General features: G+C 48.7%; 1 protein-coding gene across 6 annotated transcripts in view; it reads right to left on the bottom strand.

Annotated features, from left to right (window-relative positions):
- PRKG1 (protein kinase cGMP-dependent 1) overlaps window positions 1–13,617 on the bottom strand; it is a 266,544-nt gene that overhangs the window by 27,052 nt on the left and 225,875 nt on the right. The window lies entirely within an intron of this gene.

The following is a 13,617-nucleotide window of genomic DNA, read 5'->3' as shown; positions in this document are numbered from 1 at the left end:
AATACCCAGGGAAAAAAAGCATGAACTCTGTAAGCACAATAAATCCCAGCTTCCAAACTGGATCCAAAAGTATCACAGGACAACCCCAGAGCTGATTTTTTTTTAAGGGAAGTTGTTGGGGAAGAGCCACGGAACAAGCTCAGAAAGGGAGATGTGATCCCAAGGAAGGCTAATCTAATTACAGCTTGAAATTGCTCAAATCACAGTTAGTTCTGCTCGTTGCCCTTCTGCTTTACAGAATCTCACCACCTAATTGCAATCTGCTAATTAGATCCCACGAACCCCAGACTGGCTCATCTGAGCATGTAAACACTAAACAGCCCTTTTTTTGCCTCCAGCCTTAATGCAGGACCGTGTTGCCTGCGCAGGAAAGGCTCACCATGGCAACAAACACTTTTTTGCAGCTTTCTCCCCTTAAATTTTGTAAAGAAAGCGAGAACAGATCGATATATTGCCCATGTTGGACACACTTCTTGGTCCAACCCGCCCTGTTCGCCGCTTATTGCACATTTGTCCCAGTCCCAAGGGGTTCACACAGAACTCTGCCCGTGCTTTTCCCTCATTTCTTTTTCCAAATGGCCCCAATCCTCTGGGAGAAATGTCCCCTGCCAGATGGTTTCCAGCTTGACAGCAGCTCTGTGTCCCTTCCCCAGGGGCTGCTGAGGGGCATTTCATGGAATGCCAGAGTGGTTTGGGTTGGAAGGGACCTCAAAGCTCATGCAGTCCCATCCCATTCCCTGGGCAGGGACACCTCCACTAGCCCAAGCTGCTCCAAGCCCCGTCCAACTATTGAAAGGAAAAATGGTATCCTTCAAATATGAATTAGTTTCAAACAAATCCAAAAAGAGGAAAGAAAAAAAGAACCAAATCCTGTCCAGTTGAAATGAAGAACATCATAAGACAGAAAAAAACCCCCAAGTAACAACTTCAAAAGGCTTAAAACCAAATAACAGCCCCTTCTCAATCACAGCAGCAGCATTGATTAAAAACCAGTTAAACCCAGGAAACAGCAGATAGTAATATATGGCTCATTTTCCCTAATGGATGGAGGCCAACAGTGCTCAAATCCTTCCTGCTCAACATCTTTAGTGATGAATTGGAAAAAAGGGGAGGAATAAATAAAATGACAACGCTGGTGAAGGATATTAAATCACCAGAACCAGCAAACAAAAGCCTCAGGTGAAAAACTGCACAAGCACTCGAAGAGACCGAGGGACAAGAAAAGACCTTCACTTGACATCCTGCAGGAACACAGCGAGGGGGAAAATGCTGGATAAGCACATAGTAACGGTCATTCATCCCCCTCTTTGGACTGGAAAATGTGCTGGAAAGGGATGGTAAGGAGCACAGATCTGGATGGGATTCTGTTGTAGGAGCCTCTTCCCAGGAAAAAAACCAACTCTGGTGGGAGATGAGGAAGGTTGTGTCATGGAAAGCAACCGTGCAGATCCAGGGAAGAGAAACCCACAAAGGGTTATAAATCTATGGACAGCAGGAAATCCCTGAGTCCCAAATTGCTGGAGACTGAAGGATCACAATCAATAATCACCTCTTTGCTCTTCTCCCCCTCCTGTTGGGCACAGGAGAGCAGGGTACAGGGTCAGTTGGATGCAGTGAGGCCACTCCTGTACTGGCACTTCCAGCAGACCTGGACAGAACTGCAACAAACTGAGAAACTCAAGGCCCCCCCTTGTAATGTCTAACAGCAGAAAAAACGCAGAGAGTTTTGTTTCCCAGCGCCTGGTGCCTGCTCTGGAAGCCTGTTTGTGTCTGCCACGGTGGGAGAGGAGCTGTTCAATCTTACAGCTTGTCTTGACCAGATAAAGGCAAGTTTTATCAGACATTTCTTTGACACATGGCAGCTACTGCCAGGAAAGAGCAGAGCTCCCAGTTCTTCCCTGAGGTTCAGCCCAAATTCACCACATGAGCAAGCTACTGGTGCTTTGTCAACACTGGAATATTATCATGTGCTAACTGGAGAGAGATTAGAACAACAAGGAAGCAAACAAACCACCCTATCCCCCAAGTTTTTCTCCTGCAGATAATTCCTTGGGTGGGAAAGTGATGCAAGCTGGCTCCTTTTGGGAAGGCAGGAAAGCTGGGAGGCTCCAAGCTCTGCACATCCCAGCAGTTCCACAGCTCATTCCCTCTCTTCTGATGGAGGACAATGCTTACAACACACCACACAGCTCCTTCTGGAGAAGGGCTCGTGGCACCCCAGGAGCTGAACGTGACTGTCACTGCCCAAAACAGCCCTCCAAGCCATCCTCCCTGCAGCACTGGGATCCCACTGGCTGCACATCCTCTCCTTGGATCAGAGCCACGGGGCTGGAAAATTTAATGGCACAGAGGTAACCATGGGCAGGGGAACCTGGAGAGGACCAAGGGCTGTGCTGTGAAACACCAGTGGGAACTCGGGGGACAGCGGATCCAAAGCAAGGAGCTGCCTGGAGCTTTCTCAGCATCCCTCTGTGGGCTTCCAGTCGAGACAGGCACTTTCCCATACTTCCACTGGAGGGCAGGAATACCCCACGTTTCCACAGGCGACCCTTCAGCTCATTGCCACGCACCCACACGCTAAAAGCAGCCTTGAGAGACGCCTGCCTTGCCTTCGGGAGGTGTTTGTGTGCACCCTCAGACTCTCACTTTCTATCCTGCTTTTATGAACGCCTTCCCTTTTTCAAAACCCCATCCTTATTTCCCTAAACCAACAGCAATATCCCTAGCTTGCCCCTCCACAATTCCCTCCTCCTGCCTCAGCTCCCTGCGGCTCTCCAAGGTCCCGTTTTCCTGACCTATCCTTGCTATAGGTGGGACAAACCCACTGCTTCCCCAGGAGGCAGTAGAAGTGTTTTATAAATCACTCTGGGTGGCAGTGTTGATGTGCTGGGGGGCAGGAGGGTTCTGAAGAGGGATCTGCACAGGCTGGAGCCGTGGGATGAGGGACAACAAAGCCCAGTGCCGGGTCCTGCCCCTTGGTCCCACCAACCCCTGCAGCTCCCAGCCCTGTCCAACCTGGCCTTGAACCATCCAGGGATGGGGCAGCCCCAGTTCCTCTGGGCCAACTGCTTCAAAAGCCCTTTATTACAAATATACCCTTTCAAAGTTTGCCAAATCCCCCGGATTTTAAACACAGACCTGTTGAAAGGTGGGAAATTCATCTTTGCCTTGTTAGACACCCTGCACTCAGAGCACTACATCAATATTCTTCCAAGTCAGACTGAAATGCAAACACAGAATTACTGAATCCTTTAGGTCGGGAAAGACCTTTAAGATCATCAAGCCCAACCCTCAGTCCAACACCTTGAACAGAATTCACACACAGTGGTGCAGCAAGAAATGTCCTGAAGGGGGTTTGCCTAATTATTCTCTACTCATTATTTCTGCTCATCTTCATTAATCACCTCGACTCACTGACAGCAGCAGTGGATACCAAATGATAGACTGGAATAAATGAACCACAGGGTGTTTCTCTGAAAACTGTACAGAGCTGGACCTGAAGTCACATTTCCAACTCGTAAGCTGTAATTAATGCTCTGCAAAGGAGAGGCTTTGCATACAACCTGTATTTGCAGAGGAGCACTTGGCACTAAAAGAGCAGTAAAGGCAAGTGAGGCAACCTGTTGCTTCCTTCCAGAAAACGGGAACCCGACTTTTAAGCCTCACACACGGATTTTCAAGGCAAAAACAGAACAAAAAAAAGGCATAAAAGCACTTAACCCAGCTGATTCAAGGAGGAGGGAACTCAGTGACTGTCAGCTCTCTTGCCCTGCTGCTTCCCTTCCCAGTTTATTTGGCTGGAATTCAGCAGAGAACCAGAGTTCTGCTCTCCAAGCCCTCTCTTCATCTCTTTACTCTCCCCCGCCGGAACGGCCCGGGTTCCCATAGAAACCGAGCGGAAAGAGCCAGGGCATAAAATCCAAATGAACAGGTCTAAGCTGGCAGTGCCAGCTTTTATTAGATGGATAGATATGACTAATGGGTGCTGGCTGTGGGGTCCTTCCTAATGGAGAAGCAGATGATGCTACACCTTCTCCAATAAACACCCGGCGGGTCAGTGACAACGCCCGGGGTGGCTGAGGGCTCGCTACGAGCAGGCTGACACCACTTGCTGAAATGGAGTTGGTTTAGAGATTATTCATTCTGGGAGCCAGCAAAGTACCCTCTGCTCACCTGCAGGTCTCACCCTGAAGCCCCCAGCCACCCCAAGTTGCTCTGGATTCTCACCTGTTGGCACTGGAGCTTTGCACTGACCTTCCTCACCCTCGCCCTTTCTATTGTCACCACCCTCCATTGTCACCAACTCCACTCATGTCCCCCTCCCCACCCCACTTTGGGCCTCATTTCCCCCCTTTTTTTCATTCATCTTTGGTAATTTTCCCCATTTTTTTAAAGTATTTTTTTGTCATTTCTCCCATTTTTGCTATTTTTTGGTTCATTTTCCCCCATTTTTTTTGTTAATTTCCCCCCATTTTTGCTTCATTTCCCTCTATTTTTGGTCTTTTTTTTGTCCTTTTTTTTGCCTTTTCACTCCTTTTTTGTCATTTCCTCCCATTTTTGTTCATTTTTGCCCCATTTTTGATCATTTCCCCCCACTTCGTTCATGTGGGAATGGGGCAAAAAGCACTTATTTCCCGGGGGTTTAGGACCTCCTAAAGTGGATTTTGTAAGTTAAAATATTGGCCTGAAGTTCCCTGAAAAGCCACTGTAAAAAGGGTTTTCTGAGGAAAGATCAGGCTGGATGCTTCCTTCCAACTTTGGAAGCGGGTGATGCATTCTGAACGCGTTCCTGGATAATTTTATTTTTTCACAGAACTAGCTTCAAAAAAGTAGTGAAAGGGGTTTTTTTATAGATGAAGGACTTCATGAAAATTACCAATTTGCTTGCCCTGGTGAGCTGCCAACGTGACAATAGGATCCTGCCTAACAAGAACACGGAGAAAGGGAGAGAGGCACTGCTGTGACTGTAAACTATTTCAAGGTCTTGGATAGGTTTTAGAAGTCCACAATAAAATACGATTGAACAGGTGTGAATGCAGTCATTTTTTTCCTGAGGACACTTTGAAGTGCCCATATACAAGTATCCCAGTGGTGTTTATCTCCGAGCACCCTTTCCACACGTCCTGATCCCTCTCCTGATCCCCAGCAGCAGCAGAGACACCCTCTACTACAAATACTCCTCTCCTAAGCACTAAAACTCATGGAAAATTAGGAAAGCCGTAAACCAGCTCAGGTGTGTGAGGCTGTTTTTATGTCCATGCCCAGCTGTGACATCCACCAGTCACTGGCTCCAGAGGGGAATTCATTAGAGCGGCTCCCGGTGACTCCTCCAGCGATACAGCCCCTGGCAGCCCTAGAGCCCAGCTTTGTAAGGCTCAGCTCCTCCACTGAAAGGCACAGGAGATGCTGCAGGGCAAACACACATCCAAGAGTCTCTCTCCCCCACCAGTGCTCAAAACAATACTGCAAAGCCATTCAGAGGGACCCTTCGCTCCAGAGACTCCCGCCCCTGGATGTGCCCCAAACCCATCACTTGAGGAGAGGGAAGGCACAGGACTGCCTGTTTCCAGCCTTTGTACCTTCCCCTTCTCTCCTGAGAAGCCTGAATAGCTTTTCCATTTCCAGCAGCTGTCCTGGATAACAAGGCACTGCCTGTTTTAAAAAAACAGGAGGGGTAGAAACACACTTAGAACCAGGAGAAAATACTCTTCGTTTTGCTTCTGCATTTACCAAGTTCTCTAAAAGGAAGTTTAGGTGACCAGAGTTTGGTTTTAGGTGGCTGGGAGAAAAGCGCTTGCTGATATTTAATTCTCCAGGGGGCTTTGTGAGTCTGTGCCCAGGGGAGGGGTGATGCCAGCCCTTTGTAAAGGCTGGGACCATAAAATAGGAAAGCAAATCCTTTTTGCTTTAAATGTCAGCTTTGCTACTCAGCAATAAACAGAACCCTTGGAGCTGAGTTCCCTCCTCAAAGCAGGAGGTCGTGGCCTCGTTAAGCACTTGCTCGACTCCTAACAAATATTTTCACATCCCAACCCGAGCCAGATGCAAAATATGACAGCTCAGCTATTGCACTGTTATTACAACAGCTTCTTTGGGAGCAGTGGGGCTGGAATGGGATCAGAGAACATCTTTCAAAGCTAACCTTCAGGCATTCATTTCCCCAAGCGTAGGAAATGGGAAGGCAGGCCGGGGGAATTCAAGGAGACGCCGAGTCTTGGCTCTTTGATTTGTGCCAGCCCCGCATCTGCAGGGACTCCCTGGCAACCTCCCTGCCCGCTCAGAGTCCCAGCACTGCCCTGGCCTGCTGCCAGCCCGCTTCCCATCGCTGGCTCCTGAAAGAATTCCAGCCACAGCAATTCCATTTTGCCACGCAGATGGATGATATCACTGCTGCCCAGGAACAGCCTCCACAGGAGGGAAGGGGCAGCCAGAAAAACACCCTTCTTGGAAAGCATCTCCTTCCAGCACAAAGGGTTAGGAAATGAACCCGAGCCTGGCAAAGCCTGTGATTTAATCCCAGACTAAGATCAGTGGCAGGCCCTGACTGTGCACCTGGAGCTCTGGGGTCTGGCACAGTCACATCCACAGTGACATTCTGTGCCATCAACAGCCAAGCAAACTGCAGTGACACAATCTGGAGCCCCTGGGATCAGTCTGACCCCTTGCTTTGGGATCCATAAATGACGGTACTTGATGTTTTCTGCAGAGCAACCCGACAGTGCCACTGGAAAATGAAGTGAGGGAACCTAAGAGAGAGTAAAGACAGAGCTCCAACACGTCCCTGTGTGAGGGTTTGCTGAGCAGAGACACAAACACTCCATCCCCATTCCTAAAAAGAATTTTAAATGCAGCCATGAATGAGGGGGTTTTAACTTCCATCAGAAATTCAATCACAATAGTCCCGTTAGCAACCCCCATAGTTTTACATTAAGGTTCAATATAATGGTCAGGATCAGACTTTGATCTCCTCTTTCGTGGCTTCAGGCACTGAGCTTTGTCACATATTCAGAATGTCACGTTATCTCCCATTTTGATGTTTTATCTTGTTACAGCTACACAAAAGCTGTGGGATCAGCTAAACCACCAGAACAGTTTTTCCTTTTTTTTTATTATTTTTTTCAGATGATTTAAAGATTTGCAGCTCAGCACTCCTCAAATCATTTAATGGAGTGTTTAGCCAGGCACTGAGAAAACAGAGCAAATGCAGCTGAGGGCAAATCAATGTAAGCACAGCCAGGATAACTCAGGGCACTGCCACGGGCAGGGACACCTTCCACCAGCCCAGGCTGCTCCAAGCCCCGTCCAGCCTGGCCTGGGACACTCCCAGGGATCCCAAGTCCCTCCCAGCTCTCCTGGGGTCCCTTTAGGGACTGGAAGGGGGTCACCAGCACAGGGTGAGAGGGGGGAGAAACCCTGAACTGAATGTGGACTACAATTAGACTGTGTTATATATGGAAAGTAATTTGAGCCTTCAGGAAGACTGATGAATTATTCCTTACGGGGAAGAAGGGAAAAAAGGAAAAGGGTTTGTTTCGGTGGATCAGGCGCGGGTGGGAGGAGGTGGCAGCAGCAACTCCGGAGTTGAGGCTGCACTGACTTTTTCACTTATAGAGGGATTAAAGTTCTTCCATTTCACAGTTGGGTGATTGAATTTCATCTCCAGAGGTGACACAACTGCTGCTCAGGGGTCAGCTGGACGGGCTGGGCAGGTTTTGGGTGCCACACTCACCAACCTTGGCAGGGAAAACAATTCACGTTTATCCTCTTTGGAATCTGAACCTCCCCTCTCTGCTCCCTCCCCTCTCCCTGCTGTTGAAACAACTGCATACACCAGCATTTCCAAACCCTGCAGCTACTGCCATCACATCCCAGCCTGGGAAGGCTTTCTGGAAGAAGTTTCTTTATCTGGCAACACCTTTTCCAGCTCTGCCAAGGCAATGTGACAGTGGGGAGATGGTGCTCTGCCACCTCCTCCTTCTGGAGCCCAGATCTTTCCCTCCCAAACCTTCCCTGGGTGCCAGCACCATCCACACACTTGTCCTTCATCTCTCACTGGCTCTGCATTTCCATCTTTCCTTTCCCTTATCAGTGCTCGGACATGGCAGTGAGGTCTGACCCAGCTCCTGGTGGGGTACAGCCAAGGACAACGGGACTACCAGGGGAGCTGGAAGGAGCCACAAATGATGCCACAACTATTACCAGCAGTTCCAAAAAGCAGTAGTTCCCTACAGCAGAAGAACCACTGAGTTTTATTTATCACGTATCTGACTCTCTCACTCAAGTGATTCTCTGTCATCTAAGTCAGCAGATGAGAGCAGGACAGAAACAGCCCACCTTCCAGTGGTGTAATCCTTACAAAGCTATTAGGATAAATCTCCAGGACAGCTCAGAAACATGCTGGACAACAAATTTACAGAGCCAGGGATGCCCAGGACTGGTTTCATGCCACCATTGCCTCAAAGTCCCCGGCAAAGCTCGCCAAGTTCAAAGCTCCAAGCCTGTGCTACAACAAGCTCCAAGCCCTGGGATCAGCCAAGTATTCCCAGTGGTTGCTGAAGAAAGCATTTACATAAATGCCAAAGGAGTGGTTGATGTTTCTAATGCACAAACCATCAGGTGCTCCCACCAGGTGCAGTGGGAATGACCATGGACACGCTCACCTCAGTGAGTTCCCGTTCCCTCTGGAATGGGGCTCATCACTGTCTGAGAGCTTTCTGCTGCATCTGTATTTGCTCAGGCCAGCCCTAATCCCATCACACCCGTGCAGGCAGCCATGGGAGCAGCACCTGCCTCAAAGGGCCTGATTTTATTCACCATCTGACACCTGACACGGGCCATTATCGCATCCAAAGCTCAGCTCAGCAAGGGGACAGCACAGAGATTATTCCCTGAATTAAACAGACCTGGGTTTAAAAGCTAACCGAGTACCTCCCTTGTGAGCACCACAGTGCACCTTCTCCAGAGGAAACTCTGCCAGCAAACAGCAATTCCCCCCAAAAAGCAAAGTCCTCCTGCAGCAGCCGCTGTTACCTTTGTTTTGGGACATCACCCTGCACGTTACCTCGGTGGGCTCCTGCATTTTCACTTGATTTCTGAGCTGATTTCTAATTCTATTTATTACAGCAGGCAGGAGAATTCGAGAGGCAAACCTGGATCCAAACTACCAGTGGCTTAGGGATGAAATTGCAGATTACTCAAGGCTAAACTCTGGGATAACTCTCCAGCAGAAAGGAAAACGGCTCTTACATATCAGAGGCCAAATAATCCCCCTAAAATCTCAGTTTTCCTGGATGTTTAAACTCACACAAACTGAACAGGTATTGATGATCGGTTGTTGTTTCTCCACAGCAAGGAGGAGAATGACTTTCAATATTTACACAGCTTCAAAGCAATGACTGCAACCTCATTTCCCACCCTTTTTTGCACATCCCAGGAGATTTCCCCCTGATCTGGCAGCACAAATACATTGCCAAGGGAAAAGCTGGTCCCCATATGGTCCCTAATTCAGAAAACAACGGACACAAAGGGAGATGGAGCCCATCATCCCAGGCCCCAGGCTGCCCTGATGCTGTGAGCCAGAAAATATTGTCTCTTGCAGAAAAAAATGACTAATTTGGTCACATTCCACGCCTTGGTGAATTATTTCAGCCAAAGTTCTCTGAAGCTCCAGCCCAGTGTCAAGTCAGACCTGCACTAAATCAATCTCTTTAATTGGGAGTTTCCATTTTTGGAACACTTAACTCTGCCAACTTCCCTTTTGGCAGGGGTTGAAATCTCTCTTGGCTTTTCTTGTCTGTATTTCTAAAGGAAAGCAAGCTGTGGAAACACAAAGCCCCTTTTCCTGCTGCCCAGGGTTGTTTATTACCCACACAGCCCCCCCAGGTTGTCCTGCAGACCCATCATCTGCAGCCAAGGAATGTGTTCCTGAGGGGAAGCCCCTGACAGGTCCTGCTCACACCTCTGAGCGGGACAGGAGTGCAGGAGCCGAGGTTCCTTCAGGGGATTGATGCTCAGCTGGAGGAGATGCTTCAGAGCTGATATCCCTGCCCCAGGCACTGTTTAACATCGAGCCCACGGAACCAGAACTGAACTATTCTAAAGGGAACCCCCCTGAAATGCAAACAGTCTGCACAGCAGCTCCTTGGCACCACCGTTTTCCTTCTCTACACATCCCATCCCTCTGCTCTGTGCTGCCTCCTTACACTGGGACCTATCCATGGGCAACAGGCTTTCAACTGCCAGGGACAACTTCAGCTATTCAAATGAGTCTCCAAGACAAGCAGAGCAAAGGCTGTGAAGGGAGGACACACCAAGCTGCCCCACGAACCAGCAGTGGCCCTGCAGGAAACGTCAGAGAAGCCACACAGGACACAGAAGAAAACCTTTTCTTGTAAACATGCTGGCATGGCAGGAACTAGACAGGGTGGTGAATTTTACCTTTACAAGCAGGGTGCAAGGAGAAAAACTACCTATAAAGAATGCATATAAAATGGGAAAATATTAATAACCACCCAAATTAGGTCAATGAACTGTCGGGATGCTTTGCTATGAACCAGTGGAGAGAGAGAGGGCATAGAGAGAAAAAAAGGAACAACTCAGGCCACTGAAACAAAGGGTTTGGACAGAACCATAGAGTCACTGAGGTTGGAAAAGAGCTCTAAGATCATCAAGTGCAACTGTTAAATGAAGGTCTTAATTAAAACAGCTCCAGGAAGGTGAGGGGCATCCAGGGGAGGAGCTGCCAGGAAAGGGAAAGGCATAGGGTACCTACACAAACGTCCCTGCCCTCCTTCAGTCCTGGGAAAAGAAGCCAACACAAGACATTCCCCCAGGGCTGCAAGGCAGCTGGCACGGGGAGAAAGCCAAGGCAAAAGTGCAATCTGAATAGTCCAGACCTGCAGGGGGCCTGGAGCAACGGCCCGAAGGCACCGGAGCCCAGGCTGCAACTGCACCCTCGTTTGGAGCCCTGCTGCCACAGGCAGGGTCCTGCTGGGATGGCAGCACAGGGACACTGGGACACTGGCTATGGGGGCACACAGGCCCTGCAGACACGGGCAAAGCCCTGGCACTGCCACCTCTCCCAGCATGCAGGGCACAGCAGACGCTCTCCCTGCTCCAGCCGTGCCGTGGGAAGGTGGTACAAGCTGAGGGAAACCCCTCCCAGGACTTTGCTCGGTCAGGGCACAGGATCAGGAGTCTCTGGCTGGGGAAGAGGCCAGCAGGAGGGATTAGTGTGCCTGGAGAGAAGGGTTCGCTGAACCCTCACCTCACTTGGCACCTACAGCAGGAGAAACCGCCTGCTGTTTCCTCCTGGATTTATGGGAGTGCCACAGCAGCTCCCTCTGGAAGTGATCTACACTCAGATGGGTGTCCTGATAATTTAGGGAGCTCCCTCGTGCCCTAAATGCCAGCAGGGCTGGGCCTGGCACTGCTCCTCTGGACTCCTGTTCTCTCAGACTCTGGCACACGTTTGCCTCTCTATTCCACCTCTTCTCTGGCATAAAGGATGTAAATACAATATTCACCAGTCAGTGAATTTATTAACTCATCTGAATACATCAGAGGAGTACAATATTATAATTAATCCTATAGGCTGTATAATCCTGCATTAAAATTACAGTCCATAATTAAAATTATAGTCTCACAGGTGACATGTCAATGGCTGCTGATTTAAGAGAGTGAACGCAAAGGATGGACATTAGGGAGAACTGCCCATCCCAGGCTTGCAAAACCCAGGAAAGTGGCTCCAAAATCAGCATCAGTTGGGTAGTAAGGTGTTAGCTGGGAGGAAGTAAATCAGTTCTGGTGCTGGGGGAAGCTCATGTCACAAAGACAATCCCCGTGAGCAGGAGCACAAACCAGGGGTTGTTCACTTGCTTTCCTGGCCAGAGATGTCTCCTTGAGAGAAGGTCAAAGCCCCTGAAGAACAACTTTGGCCTTGCACTGGGATGAAATACTTGGCATTAGAAGGGGAATAAAGATAAAAGCTCAGAGATGGGAAGGTCAGCCCAGTGGTCCCCCAAATGAAGAGTTTACTCAAAATGGGTCCTCAGCTGCAGTGTCCCCCCAGCACACAGGGGATCCTGACAAAATCATCCCTAAACCCCACAAAACCATCCTCAGAAAGCCACCCATACAATCTGCACCCCCAACATTCCTGGGATAGTAAATAACTCCGTGCTAATTAATAACAGAGCTTAAAACTGTGGGAGTGGGACTGGAAGGTGAAATGGTGAAGGGCAGGTCCCACCCGCCCCTCTGTCTTGGTGCTCAGGGGCTGTGATGTCACCTCAGCAAAGCCTCTGTGCTCACCATGACACCACGTTCTGGCACAAACCCCCAGTCCCCACTTTCACTGCCAAGGTTTCCTTCCTTTGCTTCGGATGGAAATCGATAAATCCCAAACAGCAAAAAACAACATCAAAGGGTAACAGCACGTGCCTGGAGCACTTGGGAACACCCCCCTGGAGCTGCTAAAGGTGACTTTCCAACACTTTGTAAAATGCTTTGTAGAAGCTGCTCCTGGCACTAAAGTGCCACGATTTCAGGTTTCTATATAAAAACACATGCAATAATATATACTTATCAGTCACATCTAACAGCCAGTTATCTGCTGCTACAGCACTGTGTCCATTTGACTTGGCATTCTGGGCCCAAAATCCCTGTTCTCTGGGGTGCCAAAGGAAGGAAGGTGATAAAGGAATTTTAGGGAACTTCCCCTTCTTTAACAGAACCTCTTTTTAAAAAGAAATCTTTCATGTTTGATCCAGGACAGGGAAATACTATTCCAAACTAAACTGCAACCCTGCATTCTAGCACCTTAAAATATATCCAATATCATTAAAAACGCATTTCAAACATCACTCCAAGATGACGAAAAAAGGAACTTGTGGGTATTTTGCAGAATTAGCAAGTTTTGCTCGAGAAACCGAGTTCCCTGAGAAGGGTATTTAGTTTCTGAAATGAACAGAGAGGTATTTTTAATCAGTTGGGGCTTCTCACTTTCTCTCCAGAGAAGCAGCTTTTGTACAGACTATTTCAACCCTCTCTGGTTTAACGAGAAGTTGCTACACAGAAATTAAGAACAGTCCTAAAGTGAGGCAGCTGTAGGTCACTGATGAACAGTCACACTCTCCCTTCCTTAAAAAATCCCAATAAAAGCCAATCACTGCATAGGAGGAAAAGCAAAGAGATGTTGCATAGAGCACATGTGAGTTCCTTTTTAGCAACTTTTGGCTCATGTTCAGCCTCTCTCTAATCAGAACACTCCTTTAATTCCTCTTCCAAGGCTTGAGCCCTGGGAGGGAATCAGAGCTCAGACATCACAAAGCTCCCAGACTAAAATCCAACTGTAGATCCAGGGTGAATGAATACTGGGTTTTTAAAATATTTTAAACTCACAATAGACTCCAGCCCCCCTTTCCCACCCTTGGTCTCAGAACAGGTTTTGACTCTGAGTTCTCTGAAGAAACGGATCGTCCTCAACAACAATTTCCTCCACTGCAACCCCAAGAGCTGGAGTTTCTCACCATACAAGGTTTCAAGAGGATTTTTTGGCAGGTCCAACACTTCTGAGGACTCAAATGCCGTGACTGGAAAGGACCTTGGGGCCACCTG

This window comes from Empidonax traillii, unplaced genomic scaffold (genome assembly GCF_003031625.1).
Source record: "Empidonax traillii isolate 1590-97213 ecotype Southwest subspecies unplaced genomic scaffold, ASM303162v1 scaffold620:size424980, whole genome shotgun sequence".
Lineage (NCBI taxonomy): Eukaryota > Metazoa > Chordata > Aves > Passeriformes > Tyrannidae > Empidonax > Empidonax traillii.
This window is presented reverse-complemented; position numbering and strand designations above follow the sequence as displayed.